Source organism: Pelobates fuscus, chromosome 8 (assembly GCF_036172605.1).
Source record: "Pelobates fuscus isolate aPelFus1 chromosome 8, aPelFus1.pri, whole genome shotgun sequence".
Taxonomy (NCBI): domain Eukaryota; kingdom Metazoa; phylum Chordata; class Amphibia; order Anura; family Pelobatidae; genus Pelobates; species Pelobates fuscus.
In genome coordinates, this window is record NC_086324.1 from 45,764,089 (window position 1) to 45,776,795 (window position 12,707).

The 12,707-nt window shown below is 39.5% G+C and overlaps 1 protein-coding gene across 1 annotated transcript in view; it reads right to left on the reverse strand.

The window, feature by feature from the left end:
* The window catches only part of PDE11A (phosphodiesterase 11A), a 443,044-nt gene that overhangs the window by 37,291 nt on the left and 393,046 nt on the right, over positions 1–12,707 (reverse strand). The window lies entirely within an intron of this gene.

A 12,707-nucleotide genomic window follows, 5' to 3' on the forward strand; every position in this document is an offset into this window, starting at 1 on the left:
ATCAGAGATATAAAAATAGATTTTGTTATAGGAAGTGATGTTAAGAGATTTGCTTGCCACTTGCTTTTGACAATGTTATCATGACAATTTATCAAGATGGATCAGACTTCAGCTTTGATATAACATTTTGCTCTTTTCTTAAAGACCCAATGGTGCAAATTTTGTACAAGGAAAGAAAGTAAATTGGTGTTACTAACAAACAAACAAACAATTGTTTGTTGACATTTCAGGAGACATTATTCAATCTATCACAATAATTAAGGTTTTTCAGTGGACACTGCCATTTAATCAAGCAGTTAAATAAGACAGTGGAAACTTTGTAGACATTTCTCTTACAATACTAATTAAAAAATGACCGTGGCCATTTCCTATACAATTGTCTCACTGTTTATAATATATAATGTTATGTTTTCAAAATATTCATTTTTCAGAACTAGAGCAGCTCTCAGTACATAAATGTTTTCATTAAATTGTAACTACAAGCTAGCTGCAGTTGTTATGGTACCATAAGTACCCTGGCCTGGTTCCGTGGTTCCTAGACGGCTTGCCCACTTAGTTGGTTCCCCAACGGGCGTCTACACTCCCTGGTGATCTGGTGATGTGCTACTGGCTTCTGCAAAGCTGAGAACTCATTGGCTTAGTGCGTCTGATGACTAGTATCAGTCAATGACTGGCATTCTAAAATCTTGTTCCGGGCTGATTTATACAACCCCAAAGTCACTGCCGAAAAAGGAGTTACACCTATGGCATCTGTGGGGTTAAACTCCATTTCGCTTTAAAAAATCTGCACATATGCACCATGACCACTTAAAATCACTGAACTGGTCGTGGTGCTTGCATTAACCCTTTAATAAATCCTGCTTTCTGCTTGAATTAAACAACTACCTACATTTAAAGGGAATCTCCAGTGCCAGGAAAACAATCAGTTTTCCTGGCACTGAAGGTTCCCTCTCCCTCCCACCCCCCAATCCCCAGTTGCTGAAGGGGTGAAAACCCTTTCAGTCACTTACCTGAGGCAGCGACGATGTCCCTCGTCGCTGTCTCCTCCTCCGTGACGCTCCTCCTTCTTACTCCGTCGGCCGGTTGGAGAGACTGATCCCGCCCACCGGCCGAGGAGACCTAATGCGCATGCGCGGCAATGCCGCGCATGCGCATTAGGTCTCCCCATAGGAAAGCATTGAAAATGAATTTCAATGCTTTCCTATGGGGATTTGAGCGACGCTGGAGGTCCTCACACAGCGTGAGGACGTCCAGCGACGCTCTAGCACAGATAATCTGTGCTATGAAGGAGGAAGTCCCCTCTAGTGGCTGTCTAGTAGAAGTGGAGTTAGCCCTGCAAGGTAATTATTGCAGTTTATAAAAAACTGCAATAATTACACTTGCAGGGTTAAGAGTAGTGGGAGTTGGCACCCAAACCACTCCAATGGGCAGAAGTGGTCTGGGTGCCTGGAGTGTCCCTTTAAGCACATTTATTCTAAAAAAAAATGTAAAAAGAAATGCAGTGGACAAACTTTGTTTATCATCATGAACTTATTCATATGTTCAGAAATTTTTGAAATTCTTTCCCGTAAGCATGCATGGCGCATTTATTGGGATCCTTCACCAGATTTTTTTGTTTATATATTGAATATTATTCACATTTTGCAATTATCAACTACACTTTGCTGAAAAATACAAATTTAAACATTAAGGTGAAAATGCTAACTTCTTTGCCCAGTGATAATCAGATCCAGAAACCGTAAAGATGGCCTGCATCTTCAACTGGGATGAACCAGACATTGCTAAAAGCATGATGTTCATCAGCAACATAATACCAAGTCAACTCTTTGATACAAGTTCTTGAAATCACATTACAGTTTTTACTAAAGTAAATGGTTTTGTATACATGGGACAGTTTAACAGCATGGGGGAAATTATTTTCAAATCACTCACAGGCTAAGTTGACTTCAAACAAGCTCAATATATCATTAATTGTTATTTTTTGTTTTCCTAGAACATGCTTTGTATTAACTTTAGAGCATGATTTGCAAGATCCACAAAGTATTGGTCCATCTCTAAATTCATTGTTTTTAATTGCAGTTTTAATGTCAGCCTGTATTGCATATATTTAAAAAATGTACCGTAAGTGATTACATTCCAGATTTGGCTATATATATATGTTGGTTAGTGTTGTGGTATGTTTGTGTGTTGTTTTTTTTTTTTTTTATGTGTGCTAGTTTTTAGTGGATTCTTCGCTATAATGAAAATTCAAACTTAAGTTCACAATAGCCGAACTAGAAAATTTCCAGGAAAAGTCATGCTTTCAGTTTGGCTACTCTGGGGGCCCAGGTAAGAGGGCATGGTAAGTGTGGCTAAGTAGTTAACCCCTTTACCGGGGAACCAGGCCAGGATATTCCTGGCATCATAACCATTACAAAAGGCTGAAGTGGTTATGGCTCTTATAAATAGTGATTTACAACATTTTGAAAATAATCTTCAACATTTTTACAGGTATTTATAATATGACATACTGGTATAAAGGTGCCAAAGTGCTTTAATCTGAATTTCGTAACACTTTTTTTTTTCTTTTGTAGATATCTTTTTATTTGATTTCCAATGTAAGGAAAGTACATTACTGAGACTCACAGGCCCTTCAAAATTCTAGTATATCAGCAATGTATGGATGTATGGGTTGCGATTCAGAGACTCGCAAGTCTCAGTAAACTGGTAAGAAAAAACATAAAGAAAGGGTCACGCAGGTCCCAAAGATATCTAAATTTTTAGATTAAACACAGGTAGCAGATAAAGCAAGTTTTCCGATCCCTGGTCTATCGTGTGTTATATTGTGTGCCCCGGGACTCAGAATTATTTCCCGTGTTATGGGTTAGTTTACCGTACCCTTAGTAGGTAAGTACGTTGGTAACTGGGTGTCGGTTCCTGCCAAAGCGGGGAAAATTCATACCACTTTTATATAGTGCCAATAAGCTTATGCTCTAAAGGGATATTATCCATTAAGACAACAAGTAGCAGGGGAACATTTTTAAGTAAGTAGTATCTTACAAGAAGCTATTTTAACCCCTTAAGGACCAAACTTCTGGAATAAAAGTAAATCATGACATGTCACACATGTCATGTGTCCTTAAGGGGTTAAGTGTGAGCAGTTGAGCAGTTAGTAAGCTATTAGCAGGCAGCCTATGAATTGAATCAGGGTGGGGGTGGAGGGGTACATGTATGAAGAAAATATGGGAGAATCCAGGATGCACCTGGAAAGAGACGGGAATGCAGTCTGTCTGATTTCAGTTAGATCTGAAAAGGTATTGTTTTTGGTATAGGAAGTATAATTTGGAGGGGGTTACATCCTTACAGCCACTTAATTTAAAAGCGTTCGGAAATGCTTTGAGATATGTCATTAATCAATGCACACCAAAAGTTAAACGTTAAGTTGCAGCCAAGCAGAAAACAACACACAAGAAAAAAAATGTATCTTCAGTGTTGCTGTATTGTGACAGTGAGTATTTTAGCAATACCATCCTGTTTGCAGTATGATGCTGGTTGCAGAGAAAATTACGCTGGGGTATGCTTTTGGTATACAAACATTTTATTAAGCCACACAACTTGCTGTAAATCAGTGTTCTCTAAGATTATTTGTGCAGAAAACCACATTTTGCTTGGCCAACATACTGGTGGGTCAGGTATCGTATGAAAACATATATTTCTATTCTATATATAGTTTTACCCTGCTTGAAGAAAATCAAAACAAATGACAAGATATCCAAAGAACTCCACACAATATTCATCATTCATAACTTCACTGCACATTCACTATCCATACCGTACCACACATTCACTATCCATACCGTACCACACATTCACTATCCATATTGTACCACACATTCACTACCCATATCGTATCACACATTCACTATCCATACCGTACCACACATTCACTATCCATACCGTACCACACATTCACTATCCATATTGTACCACACATTCACTATCCATATCGTACCACACATTCACTATCCATACCGTACCACACATTCACTATCCATATTGTACCACACATTCACTATCCATACCGTACCACACATTCACTATCCATATCGTATCACACATTCACTACCCATATCGTATCACACATTCACTATCCATATCGTACCACACATCCACTACCCATATTGTACCACACATTCACTACCCATATCATATCACACATTCACTACCCATATCGTATCACACATTCACTACCCATATCGTATCACACATTCACTATCCATATCGTACCACACATCCACTACCCATATTGTACCACACATTCACTACCCATATCGTACCACACATCCACTACCCATATCGGACCACACATTCACTACCCATATCTTACCACACATTCACTATCCATATTGTACCACACACGCATACACAACATTCTCACCTCCTAATGCTCTCAACATTCCCACTTCTTATTTTTACCTTACCATCATAATTGCATCTCCTTTTTATTTCCCCTTTCCCCTCCTCTTACTTTCATTTTATTCTTCCATTCCTTTATCACTCATCTTCCCTATTTATTATCCTCTTCATTCTATCTCCAATGTGTAGTCTCTCTACCCCTTTCTCATTCCATCTCTCTTGTAATCTTTTTTTCAACTTCTAGTTCCATCTTTCTCCCCTCCCCCCCACCCTCCCCCCCACCTCCAGTTGCCGCTTCCCTTTAGTATTCACTACCCAATCCTGTATACCTGTAATATTCATTACATTTTCCATTTTTATTCATCCATTATGAACTCCCTCCTCTCCATTCTAGTGCAACAAAAATATTAGGATGCAATGCCGTATGGTATTAATACCGGAGTAAAATAAAAACTTGGTATTTATATTAAGCACTTCTTATTTTAAATCCAACGTGTTTTAGTAAATCTATAATTCTTCAAAGGCAATTAATGCTTTACAGTTTTGGCACAGCATCTTTAATTTACCGGTTCCATATGTTGAAGCTTGGTGTTATTCTTAAATATGTGATTTTAAATAGGAGGAGATCCCTGAAATATGTTCTAGGCATGTGGATTAATGAACAAACGACCCTCACGGATGCTGTTATAGGACTGTGTCTTTAAGGGATCTTAAAAACCCATTCACAGTTCCGAGATGGTTTACATTGCAGTCAGTGAACCTGGGCAAAAATCACATTTGTCAAGTCCATCTGGCAGCCTCTGACATTTGGAATGAGCATGGCTCATTTGTACCAAATTGCAAGCAGTCTCAGAACAGTCTTATTGCATACAAAAATGACTAATATGGTGGCACAAAGTACGTCTCCTATGCCTTATGTCTAGCCATGTAAACAAGTACACAGAGTGAGGAATTAACCTACTGCGTGCCAGGGGGACCAACTGTCATTCACCCTCCATTTCCAATATTGCTTCGTTTTAAATGTATCTACTTTGTGTAATAAACAGATTTTATGGTCTGATGCAACCCAAGTGTTTGTGTACTATTTTACCCATAATGCTTGGGCTGTCACAAACATGGCTAGTAATTACTTCTATCTTCTAGCCAACAATGAGGATATTTTATGTATGTCTTCCTACGTAAACATTTGCTGCAGTCCAGATTTAGATAATCAGAACCGAAAATTGTGCTCTTTTTTGCAAACCAAATACTATACTCTTTACTTATCTGTACTGTTGCCCACCATGCTTAATTTTGCAAGATTACTTCAGTGATTGTTAGGGACTGACAAATATAATCTTGAATGGATTTTGAGACAATTAATGCATTATATATTCTGGAGAAATTTCCAGTTCCTTTTGAGAACACAGTTATAATGTGATAGCCATGGCTTGCCATACATTTAACCATATCAATTCTACAGTTGTGACAATGCACAAACTGGTATTCCACTAAATGAGAAATTGTGCAAAATCAAAAAGATAATTTTTTGTAGAAAACAACCCAGAATTCAAGAAAGCTCTTTTACTATTTGCTATTGCTTTTTTGATCATGGCGTACAATTTGCAATTTTCAGTATTCTTATTTATTAGTTCAAATACCCATTTTTTTACTGTATCTATCTCCCGTAAGTTTCCCCTACCTATGTGTGCAGGAAACATGTGGTCCTATGTAGAAAGTTGCACTCCTATTCTAAAAGGCAGGATTTCTCTGAATAAACTCATGGTTTAGGGTGGTGTTAAGCAGGGCATGTGCCCCTGCCGCACACACCTGGAGATTCATTTAGCACCACATAGGACCAGCAATAGAAGTTGTCAACCAGACCACTTCTTGGTACAATGATATTTAATTTACCTTCCTGACTCTCAAAATGGCCCGTCAGAAGGTTAATCAAAATAAACAAAAGATGAAAAAGTAAAAAAAAAAAAAAAAACACCCTTTCTTCTGACATAAAACCCAGCATTTCATTAATTTTCCAAAACAGTGAGTAACTTCTCAATATAATTAACATACACACCAATGGTAAGTGTGATCGCATTAATCTGCATTAAAAAAATATTTAAAGAACAATAAATAATTACCGAATAGCATCACTACATATGCAATTACCAGTTACACATTATTTGAGATTTTTGTAGGTTAATCTTCATGTCTAATCTTTAGTAGCTGGAGAAGGGAACAAAGCAAGGGAGTGCTCTGAGCTCATTATAGGGACTTGATGCAGGCTGATATAGCAGCCTGCAGTGCTCTGTATCATACAGATATTTGGTGTAACTGTGAGCATTGTACCCACATACATAAAATATGTCTTATGTCCTGGTGACATTTTTAGAAAGCTGCATTTGTAGCAATACCACAGGGAACAAATGCCCTAAGTACCTCTTGTTTCTGTAAGTCAAACTTGTTGTGTTGAATTTACTTACATGTCTTGTGAACCCATTGTACAGTGCTGTAGAAAGGTTTGCTGCTTTATAACTAAGTCATCCATCTACAGTCCATATATCTACCGTATATGAGAACAATGATATTTCTACTTCATTGTAAAATTTTAACAAGCACACAGGAATTAAAAGTATTAATATAATTTCTAACTCTTCTAAAACCCCATATTACTAGCAGGACATCTTGCAAACCTTATATGTTGGCACTCCAAAATAACGATGCACAGTAATACCAAACTAGCTGCTATCTTTCCTGAAGCAATGAAATTTATATCCCTCCTTTAACAGTTAACAAGACTGAGAATGGATTTCAGTGATGGCATTTTTCCTGAACCATAGGGTTGTAAACACAATAGGGACCTATTAGGAATTATGTAGCTGGGAATCTTGCCCTTAACATTCACACATAAATGGGCTGCTGGCTGCCTCTGTTCATGCCCATCTGTCTAACGGGCATCCTGCCTGATGTGTACGACTGTCTCGCTAAAGGAAAAGTAAAACATGAACAATAATCTATCTGAAGTTTGCCTCGAGGGGGAAATTCACAATTGCTGTTCTGTTCAGAGGTATGGCCATGGTATGGCTGAAATAAACTAATAGGAACAGAAAAGGCAAATATAAATATTAAAGTTCTGATTATCTAGACAATCTATGGAATGAGTCATGCTTTCAGCTATTGCTAAAAATCATGTGATCCTGGTGGAACAGTCAGGTGACTTCGTAACATGACTTTTCCACCTCCACTTAGAAGCAATTGTGTCTCTTCACAAATCTGCTCTCTACTATCATGAAGATTTGCTGAGTAACAAAGAGTAGTCAAGATAACGGGATTGCTCCTTAGTAGTGGTGGAATTCTCACAAATATTTGAAAGTAATTTTGGTTCTTTTGTACACCCATGTTTTATATGTATAACTATAAGTAATAACCATGCAGCAAGGGTGAGAGAGGCTCACATCCATAAAAAACAATAAAATGAAGTCCTTTGTGTAAGTATTCCCACACTGTGTTGAAGAATCTCCCTGTTTACATTGATAGAAGATACACTGATCAGTCATAAATTAAAATTAACCCCTTAAGGACCAAACTTCTGGAATAAAAGGGAATCATGACGTGTCAGACATGTCATGTGTCCTTAAGGGGTTAAAACCACCTGGCTCATATTATGTTGGTCCTGCTCATGCTGACAAAACAGCTCTGATACAATGAGGCATGGACTCCACAAGACCTCTGAACATATCCTCTGGTATTTGGCACAAAGACATTAGCAGCAGACCCTTAAAAGCAAGTTGTGAGGTGGGCCTCAATGAATCAAATTTGTTGTTTCAGCACAACTCCTTAGTGGTCCTCCCCCCAACCCTCTTAGAGGTCCTCTTCCCCGCCTTAGTGTTATCCTCCCTTCCCCCTTAGTGTTATCCTCCCTCCCTGTTGTGCCTCCTACCTATCTTTGTAGCGTGACCGGGCAGCGCGGACCGCGGTACAGGAGCTTCTGGTTTCTGTACCCAGCCAGATTGAAAAGAAGTGCTCTCTCAGTGAGCACTTCCTGTCAGTCCAGCCGGGTACAGGAAACAGATGCTCCTGTACCGCGGTCCGTGCCGACCGGCCGCACTACACTTAGTGACAGGTAGGAGGGAGAGCTATGTGCTACCCTCCTGCCGGTCAGTCAAATGTGGCGCCCCCGGCCTTGTGCGCCCTAGGCAACTGCCTAAGTCGCCTAAAGGATGCGCCGGCCTTGAGCATGAAGTTGTTGAACAATTTACGCTAAAGTAGCTCTTCTGTGTGACCAGATGGGCAGGTCTTCACTCCCCACGTGCATCAGTCCTTGGGTACCCATAACACTGATGCTGTTTCACCAGTTGTCCTTCCCTGCACTACTTTTGATAGGTACTAATCATTGCATCCCGGGAACATCCCACAAGGCTTGCCATTTTGGAGTTTTTGCATATAACAATGTATAGGAGTTGAAAACATGTACAAGTGACATGTTTTATTTCCTTTTTATTATACAGCTTCCTTAAATATGTTTTACATTATAATATTATTGTAACCTTAAATTAACAATTTTAATACCCCGCATGCTCATATTCTAATGTGGTTATTTCCTAAAGCAAGCGTGTCAAACTCAAGGGCCAAATAAACAAGGTTTATGTGAGCCACAAAAAAAAAACTAAACTGAATTTTCATAGAAACGTAGGTTTGTTTTGAAAAGTACAGTATAAAAAACAAAAAACAGCATCCCCCTCTACTAAACCCCATGCCCCCCTCTACTAAACACCAGCCCCCCCTCCCTATACTAAATCCTAGTCGTCCCCCCTCTACTAAATCCCAATCTTAAACAATGGCCGGGGTATAGTAGAGGGATCTACTAAACCCCAGCCCTTGTTTAAAAAGAAATAAAAAATATTCGCCAACAAGCAGACTCCACACGTTGCCGCTACTTGGCATACCCCCAATGTCGCCGTCTGCACCCTGTGTCAAAGCGGATCCTCTTGCTACTCCTTAAAATCTTGTGAAGGTGGAGCACATAGACATCACGTCTGAATGTGACGTTGTGTTCCGTGCCTCCGTGCACCTCCAGGTACTCCACTGTCCAGCCGTGGCCATTGCAACACTGATCAACACACACTTACTGACAGACATGCACACTCACTGACAGACACACACACTCACTAACTAACAGACACACTCTGTCACTAACTGACAGACACACACACACACACTCACTGACAGACAGACAGACACACACAGACAGACAGACAGACACACTCACTCACTGACAGACACACCCACTGATTCTCTGACAGACACACACACACTGACAGACACGCACACACACACACACACACACACATACAGAGACACACTCACACTCACTCACTGACAGACACACACACTCACTAACTAACAGACACACTCTGTCACTAACTGACAGACACACACACACACACACACACACTCACTGACAGACAGACACACACTGACAGACAGACACATTCACTCACTGACTGACACACACACACAGTCACTCACTGACAGACACACCCACTGATTCTCTGACAGACACACACACACACTGACAGACACGCACACACACAAACACACTCACACTCACTCACTGACAGACACACACACACACACTGACAGACACACTCACACACACACACACTGAAAGACACACAGACACACTCACTGAAAGACACACACTCACTGACAGACACACTCACTGACAGACAGACAGACAGACACACACACACACACACAGACATACATTCACACAGGCACACACTCACACACGCACACACATCATTTTATTTATTGCTCCCTACCTTTGGGAGCTGGTGTGGGTCCTTCTCTTGGGAGCTCATTCTTCCTGCTCCTCACTGCTCCCTCACGCGCAGTTTAGTGATTCCGGATGCCGGAATGACGACACATTACGGCACCCGCATCATTGCGCGCGTGAGGGAGCAGTGAGGATCAGGAAGAATGAGCTCCCTCGCTGCCGCCAGTGACCTCTCCTCACCGTCCGGGTAAATTTGAGCAGAGTAGGCACCTGCAATGTGGGGAGAGCAGTTGCCTACTCTGCCTTAGTGAGCATGTCTCAAACTCGCGGCTCGCCACAAATATATTCACTGTGGGCCGCATGCATGAGTTTGACAAGGCCATTGTAGCAGAAATGTCTATTTTGATCTTAAATTTAATATTTGAACTATATATGCACTGAATTCTCACTGTAGTGAATAACCCTGTGTGAGACAACAAAAGTAGAAATGCAGAGGCCCACAGGGTAATATATAGTAAAGTGAGAATTAAAAGAGAGCCTACAGAGTTTTTTTAAACTAAAGTCAGAATTCAAAGTCAATTTGAAATTTAAGGTCAGAATAGTCACACTAGAAAAATTCCCTACGTCAGCAATATTTTCAGTTCTGCTACTCTGGCCTTAAACTTGAAATATCATTTTGAATTCAGTTGGAATTCTCGCTTTAGTAAATAACCCCCTGTTAGTAGAAATATATATATTTTTTTGCCATTGACTGCAATATTCTTTGCAATATACACCCATAGGAATGGAATGATTCATTAGCGGTGGGAGGACAAACACACTGCAAACACTGATGTGCAGTAGTTCTAGATTTTCCTAAGATCAGAAGCAAAACTAATTGAAACAATTAAGGTTTTATTTATTTACTAAGCAGTTTTAGTCAACTGAAAACTGAATCTCAAAACTCAGACTCAAAGAGCCAAGAATTTTGAGAATTTTTGCAAATCTTTAGTTTTTGTCTTACTTTTGCAATTTGAATTTTTATTCACTACGATTGAATGTTTAGTGAGTAAATCACACAATTTTGAAAGTCTTTGCTCCCAGTGGTCAAAATTTCTTCCGCAAACAGGCAACAAAAATACATTATTATTAATTATTATTATTATTATTATTATAATACGTATATTATTAATATTTAACCAAATGCTTATTGTAAAGGCAAAGAGGACCTTCGAACCGGGATCCTAAGGACCTCCTATAAACCAGTAGTTGGGTCTTAGCAAAGCTAAACATTTGTGTAATGACCTGAAATCTTTTGGGATTGGTATTTGGATCCGGTCGCTATATTTTTTGCCAAATCTGTGCAATTTGTGGCTAGTTTGCATTATACATACAGAAGGGCAACTTTACTGAGACAAAAATACGTGTTTCTCCCATCCTCTTATTTTGTATTGCCATACATGATTATTATTATTATTATTATCATTATTATTATTGCCATTTATATAGCGCCAACAGATTCCTTAGCGCTTTACAATATTATGAGAGGGGGGATTTAGCTATAAATAGGACAATCACAACATAACTTACAGGAACGATAGGTTGAAAAGGACCCTGCTCAAACGAGCTTACAGACTATGGGAGGTGGGGTATAAAACACATAAGAACAGGAAATATCAATCAAATAATGTTGGAGTGAAGCAGAGCTGGAGGAGAGAGTAAAACGCTGCCCTATAGGAGAGAGCAAGAAACAGGTATGTAAGGTAGAGGTTACTCTGGGAGGCCATAAACATTGATGTGCACTAAAGATGTGGGTTTTCAGGCACTTCTTAAACGATTGAAAACTAGGGGAGAGTCTGATGGCGGTAGGCAGGCTATTCCATAGGAAGGGAGCCACCCGCAAGAAGTCCTGCAAGCGTGAGTTGGCCGTATGGGTTGTTGATACAAAAGCACTAAAGCAGTCATGGTAATGTGATGTACCACCTATTCATGGTTTGCTAATATTGATGGGATAGAGAAAATATATTTGAAACATACTATTCACTAGAGAGAATTCAATGTGAATTTGAAATTTTAGGCCAAAGTAGCCAATCTGGAAACATAACTGAAAGAGAACTTTTCTTTATTTTAGTCTTACATTTTAAATTTACTTTGAATTCACTTTGAATCCTCACTCCTGTGAAGAATCCTGTTGGTGGCTGGTTTTCAAAATGTTCACTGTTACTCAAGGTGAATTCAAAGTGAATTTCCAATCTGGAGTCAAAATAGCCGAACTAGAAAACTCCTCTTAGTCAGCTATGCTTTCAGTTTGGCTACTCTGGACTTCATTTTCCAGAAATTCTCTTTGTTTCACTTTCAATTCTAACTTTAGTAAATAACCCTGTTAATATTTAGACTCAGTCCACAAGACCAACTTCTAGTTCTCAGATATCCGTTTTCTGTGACCAGTGGTGCTGTTAAAGAGACACTATAGTCACCAAAAAAACTGTATCTTAATGAAGCAGTTTTGGTGTATAGATCATGCCCCTGCTGTCTCAATGCTCAATTCTCTGTCATTTAGGAGTTAAATCACTTT